Source organism: Tachysurus vachellii, chromosome 24, assembly GCF_030014155.1.
Source record: "Tachysurus vachellii isolate PV-2020 chromosome 24, HZAU_Pvac_v1, whole genome shotgun sequence".
Lineage (NCBI taxonomy): Eukaryota > Metazoa > Chordata > Actinopteri > Siluriformes > Bagridae > Tachysurus > Tachysurus vachellii.
This window is the reverse complement of record NC_083483.1, coordinates 3,549,958-3,561,728: the sequence shown is the minus strand read 5'-3', so window position 1 is coordinate 3,561,728 and position 11,771 is coordinate 3,549,958.

Genomic DNA, 11,771 nt, shown 5'->3' with positions numbered 1-11,771 from the left:
TGTTTTTTTTTTTCGTTTGTTTGGCAAAAATTACCATAAATAATAATTCTAAATCGATATATTTTATTTAATAAATTCATTTTTATTTTATTTTTTCATGTGTTTTCTATGTCAATGAGCTATAAACAAATGAGCTATAAAAGAACTAAAGAACTTTTTATATTTATAGAATTGCTATGAATACTAACATATATAATTTTTAAAAATACTATAAATCACCTTTTCTTTAAGGAATCCATGTTTTATAATCACTATAATTGCTTTTTTTACAATAAGCATATTTTGGCAGGATTGTTAAAAATCAAGTTCAAAACTTAAAACATTTTATAAAAATATAAAACATTTTTTTTTAAAGCTTTAATTATTTATTTACTATAATTCATATACAATGTATTTTACTTTTTTTATTTTTTTATTTATGGGCTTGTTTTAAATGAAATTCTATAACAGGTTTTATTATTATTATTATTATTATTATTATTATTATTATTATTATTATTATTATTATTATTACTATTATAAATCACCTCTGGTGTTAGATACAGAATACATAAAGTGTACATGATCCACATGAGTGCATCTCTATACACAGATATTAAGTCAAAACGCAGTCTGCGTGCTGAGGGCATGACCTCAGAGCATAATCAGGAAAGCAAATGAACTCTAAGAAAATAAATCTCTTTACGCTTCACTAGAGGCATCCTGACATTCCACTCAAACCCTGCAGTGTGGAGAGCAAAAGGCAATGCAGACGCAGGCAGGAAATTCAGCCTAAAAGTCGAAATGGAATGAAAAAGCCAGGGTACATGCACATAAAGTGGGCGCTTCGACTCCGAATGGCCTCGCTTTATCATAGCAGAGTCCCTCTTCTTCTTTTCATTGCCAATGCTTCAAAGAAAGCAGGTCATGCTGAGTGTGGAACACTTTGATAGACTTGGCTTTTGTAGGAGCCACTGGGCAGAAGATCACACAGCGGGCTGCCAAGATTTCCCAGGATGCTCTGGGGCCCAGAGAAACTCATCCTTTCTTAGTATCTTCAGAAGAGCTGCTGATGAAATATTTATTTCAGTGAAGCTGAGCACCGAGGTTCTGGACTCCATGACCTCTAATAGACTCGATGAATAGACTGATTTAAGGTATAAACAATTCTCTGACCACGTACAGCTCAGCTACTTTTCCACCAAAAAAAGTGCTAAGAACAAAATTACAGAGACGCTCCTTCCTAATCACGGACATTAGTGTTTGTCTGTTCGTATTAAGCCTCTAAACATGAGGATAATTGCATTATATTAGTGAAGAGCAATTGGGCATCATTACCTATAAATGCAAACCCGTAAGTGCAATGGAACAAATTGGAGCGCATCTCAAATCAATTTAATGAGCTTCATCGGAAGGGGAACAACACGCTAATCTGTCGAAAGTAAAAAAAAACAATCCCAAAAAAGCAATTCCAATTTTTTTCCCTGCACACTTATTTTAATACTTTGCATAAACACTTCCCCTAAGAATTGCCATTCATCGCATTTAAACACTTCCTTAATCACTTCCTCTTAACTGTTAGGAACATATTTTAAACACATCACATAAATGCCTTTAAACACTCTCTCTAAACACCATTAACCATGACACCTAAAGACTTTCAAAAACCTTTAATCAGGTCCACCTATACTATTTCAAACACAACCCAAAAACCCTTTTACCCATGTCACCAAAAAATGCTTACAAACACTCCTGTAAACAGATGTAACCATGTTACCTGGATTTTTTTCCTCCAAACACCTTTAAATGTATCACCTACCTGATTTCAAACACTTTCTCTGAACACCTTCACTCCTGGACCTAACTGTTTTTAAACACTCCCATAAACAGGTTTAATCATCATCTGTCTGCTTTCAAACACTCTCCTTAACACCTTTAAACACATCACCTACCTGTTTTCAAACACTCCCTTCAAACCCCTTTACCCATGTCACCTAAAACAATCGTAACAACATAAACAATAATGCCATCTATTGACTTTCAAATACTCCCCAAAACAGCTTTAAACACATTCAAATAAAACTGTCACGACGCGGGGGTAAAAACGGACCCAAATGCAGGACAGCTTAACAGAAACAGGATTTAATAACTTAAAAACCACTAAACAGGACAAAGACAACAGACGAAGACAACAGAGGATTCCGCGCTGCACAAGGCAACGCGGCTCAATTAAATAATACAAATAATCATGACACATGAGGGACCGGTGTGCAGAGGCGGGGAGGAAAAGACAACGGCGGGGCAGACACGTGAACAAGGAACATTAACAAAAGGCACATGGCCAAAGTCCAGGCAGAGTCCTGACAGTACCCCCCCTAGAGGCGCGGCTCCCGACGTGCCAATCCGTCCTGACAGTCCCGACGGGTCTGGGAGGGGAGCAAGGCACACGGCGAGGCAGGTGGGGGGAGCAAGGCACACGGCAAGGCAGGTGGGGGGAGCAAGGCACACGGCAAGGCAGATGGGGGGGAGCAAGGCACACGGCGGCACAGCCAGAGGGGCCGAGCAACGTCCACAGCCGAACAGGGGGGCTGAGCGACGTCCACAGCCGAAAAGGAGGGCCTCTCGGGAACCAGGAAAAGGGGAGGGATGGCGGGGGAAAAAAAAATCCTCCACAAAACAGAAAAAAAATCCAGGGGGTAAAGCAGTGGCCCGCAACACCCCCCGCGGACAGTAAGTGGGGCGGCGTCCTCCACGGAAACCGGATGTGAAGCGACGCCCCCCACCGGACAGATGCGGGGCGATGTCACAGGACACCGAAAAAACAAAACAAAACTCGGTTTGACATGGCCTGCAACCAGGAAGTGAGGCGGCGCCCCCTGCGGAGAAACCGGAAGCGGGGCGACGTCCCTCACCGGAAAAATGCGGACCAATGTCACCAAAACCGCGAAGTCCAGGGAAAAATAAAATCCAATAAGAAAAAAAAAATACACCCAATATCGGCCGGTCCAAGCTGCAGCTGTCCTGCTGGGTCCTGGTCTGGCGGAATCCTTCTGTCACGATGCGAGGGTAAAAACGGACCCAAATGCAGGACAAAAACAGGGTTTATTAACTTAAAGAACACTAAACAGGACGAAGACAACAGCAGACAAGGACAACAGAGGATTCCGCGCTGCACAAGGCAACGCGGCTCAACTAAATAGTACAAATAATTATTCAGACATAAGGGACAGGTGTGTAGAGGCGGGGAGGAAAAGACAAGGGCGGGGCAGACGCTTGAATATGGAACATAAACAAAAAGGCACATGGCAGAAGTCCGGGCAGAGTCCTGACAAAAAACACTCCCCAAAACAGCTTTAAACAAATCACCTACCTGTTTTCAAACACTCCCTCTAAACCCCTTTACCCATGTCACCTAAATGCTTTTAAACACACCACTTAACACATTTAACCATGTGACCTCTCTGCTTTCAAACACTATTCCCAAACATCTTTAACCATGTCAATCAAAACACTCCCCATTTAAACGTTTTGCTGAAACACTATAAAACATATAACATTTCCGCTAAGCACGTTCTCTAAACACATTTTCAACACATTCTCTAAAAATCTTTAAACACTTTCCCAAATACTTTCTCTAACCACCAAATGCCTATAAATATCATTATTAATTTAAATGATTCACAGGTTAATGCTCATCTGATTGGGTTTTGTAAATCTGCTTGTATTCTTTAACACAAAAGGCCTACAGTTGGTGTTTTCCAAAACCGTTAACACTAAAAGAGACAGACTGATTCCTTCTACGTTCAGCAAATTCCTAGAGTTTTGTTTAGTGTTGAACACAAAGGAACCTTTCTGTCGTAAACACCGAGCAATTAATGAGTCAATAAAAGTGCGCGGTGGGAAGCTCTCGATCCACACATTAACGTTAGAGCCTAGCATTTTCATACACACGTGGATGGCTTGCTAAGCGCTTTTGAGGTGAACGTCAGTGTTAAATGCAGGGGAGGGAGCGAGCTGAAACGTGGTGTTTAGGACGAATTTGTAGCTTCAGCAGGTTTCAGGATCTCATTTGAGAGGAGAAAGAAATATCTTTAGCTTTCAAAAAGAAGACAGTGAGTCACACGTTCATTGTTCTTCCCCCATTGATTTTGGGACATGCGCACACACACACACTTCTGTCCTCAGGAGAGTCGATTTGCATAACAGCACTGCCCTTGGTGACTTTTTTTGTTTTCCCAAAACACAGTAAATCAAAGAATTTACCAGGAATTAAATAAAAATAAGTGAAGCACACAAGGCAACCTTTTAAAATGCCACAAGGCTCAACAGCAATAAAGTGGGAGTGTAAAAGGGAGGCAGGATCTGGGCTCTACTCGGGAAATACTGTGTATCTAAGATGTATGATGTAGGCGAGAAAAGATATCAGTGAGGTTTCATCATCCAAGATAATATACATGGCTGAGAATCAGAACTGAAGGAGAAAGAAAAATGGCTGCTCTCCCTTTCTCTGTACATTAAGGTGCTGGGGTTTTGTTTCAGTATTGTGTTCTGTAAACCACATATTTTTACATACTTTATTTTTCATCAGCAAACCCAACACACGCAGCCAACCCTAAACACTTTCTCCAAACTTCAAACACCAAATACTTCTTCTAAACATGCATCACTATTCACCTTCACTTAATCCTTAGCACTAAACACTAATCACTAAACGCTTTATCCAAACATCTATCACCAAACACTTCTGCTAAGCTCTGATCACTAAACAATTCCTGTTAACACTCATCACTAAATACTTTGTCTAAATACTTCCTCTAAACACTTATCACTAAACACTTCCTCTAAATTCTCATCACTAAACACTTCGTCTATATTCTCTAAACACTTCGTCTATATTCTCATCATTAAATACTTCTTCTAAATTCTCATCACTAAACACTCACTCACTCACTCACTCATTTTCTACCGCTTATCCGAACTACCAAGGGTCACGGGGAGCCTGTGCCTATCTCAGGCGTCATCGGGCATCAAGGCAGGATACACCCTGGACGGAGTGCCAACCCATCGCAGGGCACACACTCTCATTCACTCACGCAATCACACACTACGGACAATTTTCCAGAGATGCCAATCAACCTACCATGCATGTCTTTGGACCGGGGGAGGAAACCGGAGTACCCAGAGGAAACCCCCGAGGCACGGGGAGAACATGCAAACTCCACACACAAGGTGGAGGCGGGAATCGAACATCCAACCCTGGAGGTGTGAGGCGAACGTGCTAACCACTAAGCCACCGTGCCCCCTCATCACTAAACACTTCCACTAAATTCTAATCATTAAACACTAACTATAAACCCTAATAACTAAACACATCCTCTAAACACTAACAACTAAACACTTTCTCTAAACTCTTCTCACTAAAAAAGAAGTTCTTATCACTTTAAAAACATAAATGACTTAATACTTCCTCTGGATTATTACTAGAAACTTGTATCCACTTCCCTTAAACTTTTCACCTCTCAACTCTTCCGTCCATCTTTTTCACCTAAACACTCCCCCGAAACACGTCTCCTAAATTATTACCCCAGACATCTTCCCCTAAAACCTACATATTTCTTCCTAAACACTGTTAATAAGCAATTAGTGCGAAAATACCCTTAAACTCTCGCCATTAAACACTTCCTCTTAACTTTTTCCCAAAACAGCTGGTTCAGCTTCAGCATGTCTTTATTTATTCAAGACAGTTTTGTGCTACTATTGAAATAACACCACAGGCCTAGTAGCATGTTTTCCAGAGGGGGGAAAAAAATAGTGTCCACTCCACCAACAGCTGTTCGGGATGGCGCCTTAGGGAATGTCCGCTTCCTAATTTGAAAAACAGCCACACACTGACACACACTATCATCATCAGACGATCCCCATGTCAATACTGACTCAGATCCCTGAATCCAATCAAGTCCAAGACACAAAGCAAATCTGATTTGAGCCTTTCATCCCTCTGTGTAAACACACACACACACAAACACACACACATACACACAAAGCACAGAGCAGTAGTGGTTTGGTTTTCCTGTTGGACACGCTTAAGACAGCTCGTCGCATGAAGAAGTGGCTGTCGTCTCTGGACACACTGAAGCTCTTAAGCTATGCCAAGGTGAAAATTGACCCCCGGAACGAGTCGGCGACAGAGGATCAGTGGGCTTCTAAAAAGCGACATTTTCCCTTGGCGTGTAAATCCAAACAGGATTAAATGAGACAGAGCTGAAGAGTTCTGTTCTGTTCTTTTCCCCCACGTAGCGTTAACATGACTCAGCAATTACTCCTAGCATAATTGTGTGTTCATTTTACTCAGGATCAGTATACACAGTTTGTTAGCATGAACCATAAACAAAGCATCCTAACTATCTTTACCTGTGTTACTTTAGCAATACTTAGCACTAACTAGTCAGATCACAAAGCTATACAAATAAATCCACATAATCAAATGTCATCATATCGTTGCTATAATTAGTGAACTAGCTAGCTATTTTACTTAGCTATTCTATCCTGTGCTAAGAAGTCTAAGATATGGAAGCTAACTTTAATATGATGTGCGGTTTTATTAACAAGGGCCTACTAGCATTAATAAGCTATAGATACTTAAGTCATCTGTTAGCCTGTGATTCTGCTTCCGTTATGTTTGTTATTTACTATATGCAGTCTACATAAACACAGTCAGTCCACTGCAGACGCATCCCAAACCACAGGGCCTATTTTCTATATAGTCCACATAAACTCCATTTAGTCCACTATGGACGTGTCCAAAATCACATTCCTTATTCATTATGTAGTAAACTATGGCCTTGTACCAAAGTACATGCTCTGACCATTATAAAGTCTGGTCCATTATGTCTATGTCCCAAACCGTCACGATTATCTGTCCACTGTGGACATGCCCCAAAAACACACACCCTATCCAGTACATAGCTCACATAAACACCAGTATCAGTCTAATGTGGACTTTTCCAAACCACACACCCTATTCACTATATAGTCCACAAAAATCTTGTTAACAATTCACTGTGATCCAAACCACACAACCTGTTCACTATATAATCCACATAAACGCCAGTATAAGTATAATGTAGACGTTTCCCAAACCACACAACCTGTTCACTAATTAGTCCACATAAACACCAGTATAAGTATAATGTCTACATATCTCAAGCCACACACCCTATTCACTATATAGTCCACATAAATATCTGTAACAATTCACTGTGACCCAAACCACACACCCTGTTCACTATATAATCCACATAAACACCAGTATCAGTCTACTATGGCCCTGTCCCGAAGCACATACCCTATTCACAGTATACAGTAGGCTGCATAAACACCACCCGCGACTTAAAGATCGGGATCATTTGGATTCTAAACTGGTCAAAGCTCTGAAAATAGCTCAGATTATGTTGCATATGATAAAGAGGGAAAGGTGACCGAAACAGGATAGGGCCTATCGAACAACTGAACACTAGATAGAGAGAGTGTTTTTTTTCCTCACTTAAGGAATGCTGAGAGAGAGAGAGAGAGAGAGAGAGAGAGAGAGAGAGAGAGAGTGAAATGTTATTAATAAAACATATACTTTCTCACACCTTCACTGAGACCTGACGTCAAAAGCAAAATGACTGACATGTTTCAGAACAGCATACTTAACCCCATCACACACACACACACACACACACACACACACACACACACACACACACACACAGTAGATGTAATAGCACTGCAGATTTTATCACAATGCTGAAAATGTGACACAGGTGAGTTTCACAGGCACTAATCATCCAAAACCACAAAAATGGTAGCCTACATGGTAGCATTGATATGCTAGCTAAATAACAACTAACCAAATAAACAAACAAAATTTAACACGTTCACCTCACAGATGGATATTTCTGTACAACTATATGAATGATAGTATTCACCTCAATTATAAAATGTTTTTTTAATAATAATAATACTTTATTTTTAAAGCACTTTTAAAACAGCCAAAGCTGAACACAAAATGCTGTACATCATAAAAATGTATAGCACTAGCACCTCAGAACAGTGCTAAAGTTAATCTAAATGCTAACTGATAATGCTAGCTAGCAGTTCTCTTCAATAATTGCTAATACAATATCATCTAGAAGAATCCAGGAAAATGGAAAGCTTTCTATTATCCGACGTGTTCAGATGTCATTTAGTCAAGAAATGAATGAGATGTGGTTGTTTTTAATGAAAAACAAGCTAGCAATCATTTTTGAAGCAACATGCTAACCTTAAATATGGACACAGCATGATGCTAATAGCTAGTATTAGCTACAAACTGCAGTCTTTCTTCTTACAGCTCATAACAGATCATACAGATCATAACTGTTTGCAATAAATATTTAGTTGATTATGTAGTTGATTGCTTGATTATTTCTACGTGACCAGAAAAAAGCTTCATATTTCTTCTTTTATTCTTTTCATTTTATTTCATTTCTTTCTTTCTTTCTTTCTTTCTTTCTTTCTTTCTTTCTGTTCTCATCTTTCTTTCTTTCTTTCTTTCTTTCTTTCTTTCTTTCTTTCTTTCTTTCTTTCTTGCTTGCTTGCTTTCTTTATGATGTTTTTTCTTTTTCATCTTCATCCTTCCTTACTGTCATGTTTCAATTTCTTCTCTTATTTTTATCTTGTCTTTCCTCAGTCCTACATTTTTATATTATTATTATTATTATTTAAAATACCTTTTTCTCCTGTTCTGCACTGTTTAACAGACAAAATATTTAAAAAAATAAATAAATTAGATCTTGTTTCAACTCTAGTGCAGAATCGTTCTTCCTTCTCCTCACACGCTCAATTCGTTCTTTCTTTAAAAGTCAGACGTGTCCCTTCTTAGACTTAATGCTGTTAAACTGATCTTATTCTCGGAAAATGACTCTTAAAATATCACAATTTGGAACTTTTTTCCTGTCAGCAATAGTCAGAAATCTATCAGTCAGCTTGAAACGCTTGTGTCAGCTTCACTTTCCTCCACCTACAGTACAATGGAAACGAGGAAGATGCTCAGCTGAGGAAATGAACCTATCATCATCATCATCATCATCATCATCATCAGCATCATCATCATCATCATCATCGTTGCTGTGTCATTTCAACCTTGCTTTATAAATGGCATAGCTAGTGCATGCTTCACTTCGGCCTGGATGCTGAGGCTATTTTAGTGGCAAATTGCATCGTTTTTGAAGTCAGAGAAAGTGAGAAGGTAATGATGGACATTACTGCCTGTGCCCTACACCTCACACAACGAGAACATTTCAGCTCTGGGTTTCAGAGCTCAGCTGCTCACACTTGTGTACAAAAGCACATAAATAATGCACAGATCATCTGCAAGTGAAGCGAAACTCTTGACAGTTCAGTTCATCAGCTGACACCAAGACCAAGCCTGAGTTCAAGCCTGAGCCTCGGTCTGAGCCTAAGCCTGAGCCGAAAACCTCTGTCTAATAAAATTTATATATTTCCTTTATTTCTTATTTCTTTTATTTGTTATTCATTTCATTTATTGTAAACATTGATTCAGTAAAAATACAAGTTCAAGTTGTTTATTTGTTGTTAAATGAGACATTAATGTGATCCATGGCGAGTCACGGCTTGGGCTGCATCCCCATTAAACATATTTCTGAGAAACTCAAGCAGTTCCATCATTAATCATCCCTCCAAATAAGGCTCCATGGTCCACTTGATAGGCTTCATGTATGTCATTTGTTCCACGCTGTTAATTAAACGAGTCATCTCTGAAATGATTCAATTGATTCACTACTCAAATTAGAGGCCGCTTGCGACTGTGGACACAAACCAGACAATAAGTGAGGAAAAAAAATCCTTCATCCTATTATCTCTTTCCTTCCTTCCTTCCTTCCTTCCTTCCTTCCTTCCTTTCTTTCTTTCTTTCTTTCTTTCTTTCTTTCTTTCTTTTCTTTCTGCAGTATTTCCTGTCCCCTTTTCCTTTTTTGTTCTACATTACTTGCTTATATCCTTTGGTTTGTTTTCTTTCTCTGTTTTATGTTTCAAAATTCATCTTCTTTTTATGTTTCATTGTTTTATTCTTTCTTTTTTTACTCCTTTTTTTATTTGTTTTTTTATAGATCTTTCTTTTCTGTTTTTTATTTTATTATTTTTTTTTCTCTTTTCTCTAACAAAAAAAGACAAGGATGGGCTTAATTAAAGTTCTTGATTCTGAATCGTGTAACTGAATCGAGTCATTTAAGCTGAATAAATCATTTGTATATCCACATCGGTGCTCGGGTCCGGGCTGTGTCTCAAATGGCACACTGTAGTGTGCACTGTAGTTGTGTTGCTCTATGCAGTGCAGTGACGTGGTGAATTTATGAGCTTGTTCTAGGGCTTCGGTGGTCGATGTGGCTGTGCGGCTTTTACAGAATGATTTCTCCTTCCAGTCTCTGCTGAATTATTCATCAGTCTGATCGCACAATCATTCTCCTCATCCAACACAGCAGCTGAAATGTGTCCGTGTGTCAAGAAGCGTCCAGTTCATAAAACCAACTCAGAATAAAAATACTTACACTTCTCTTCCTGAGACGCAGAAACCCCAACATACCCCCTTTCCCCCTCCCCAGGCCCCTGACTCACAACAACTGACAACTTCCTGTTTACCAGAACACCAGCAAGCAGAAACACTACATTACACAATCTTACCTTCTCCACTGTCTGAAGCCTACAGAACTGCATTAGCGTCTTTCTTTCTTTCTTTCTTTCTTTCTTTCTTTCTTTCTTTCTTTCTTTCTTTCTGTCTTTCTTTCTTCTTGAATTCCTTTTTCCTTTCTTTCTTTTTTTTCTTCAATTTGAATTATTTTTATTTATGGTAACATTTTATTTTTTCCCTTTCCTTTCATTTATTTTATTATTGTTATTTCATTATTTCACACCTTTCTTCAGTCCTGAACATCAACACCTGAGAGCATATTATTTACTATTTCTTTCATCCTTCCATTATTTTGATCTCCTTGAACCTGTCTTTATTCAGATGAGTGTGTAATGAAATAGTGTGTAAAGGTGAAGCTGGAGGTGAGAAGTGTTTAGTCTCTCTCTCTCTCTCTCTCTCTCTCTCTCTCTCTCTCTGTGTCCTCTAACAAAACCCCCTGATTACCTTACTAGCTAACATGGTGATGAGTTATGCACAGAGTCTTTATGAGGGTTTGGACATGGGACGGTGAGGAAAGTGTGTATCAGCACCAAATATTTAGGACACAGCCTGAGGTGTAGCTGGAAATGGAGAAAGTTTTGTTGCAATCCTGTGCAACCTCTGTTCTCATTCATAATTCACCAGCGTATCCTGCTCGTCTGTTTACAAGCCCAACAAGGTGATTTAGTGCCTCGGCTCACACACAAATTTTACAATGCGTGCAAAAGCAAAACAAGATCAAACTAATATTTCAATAAGCAAACAAACAAAAAAAACTCTATTGACAAATATATTTCAAGCAAAGCTGAAATTGCTATAAAGAACAAATCACTACATTATTAAAAACTTAAAAATAAATCAAATGTAATAAATAAGATAAACTTTAAATGGATGAATACAACAAAAATAAAATAAAACCAACCAAACTACACTGGAATTACAAGCTACATGAGAATATATCTGAAATTTAAAAATAACTAAAAATTAATTACACTGCTCATATAAATAAATAAATAAATAAATAAATAAATAAATAAATAAATATGCATGTTTTAAAAACTATACAGAAAATAATTATTATTTA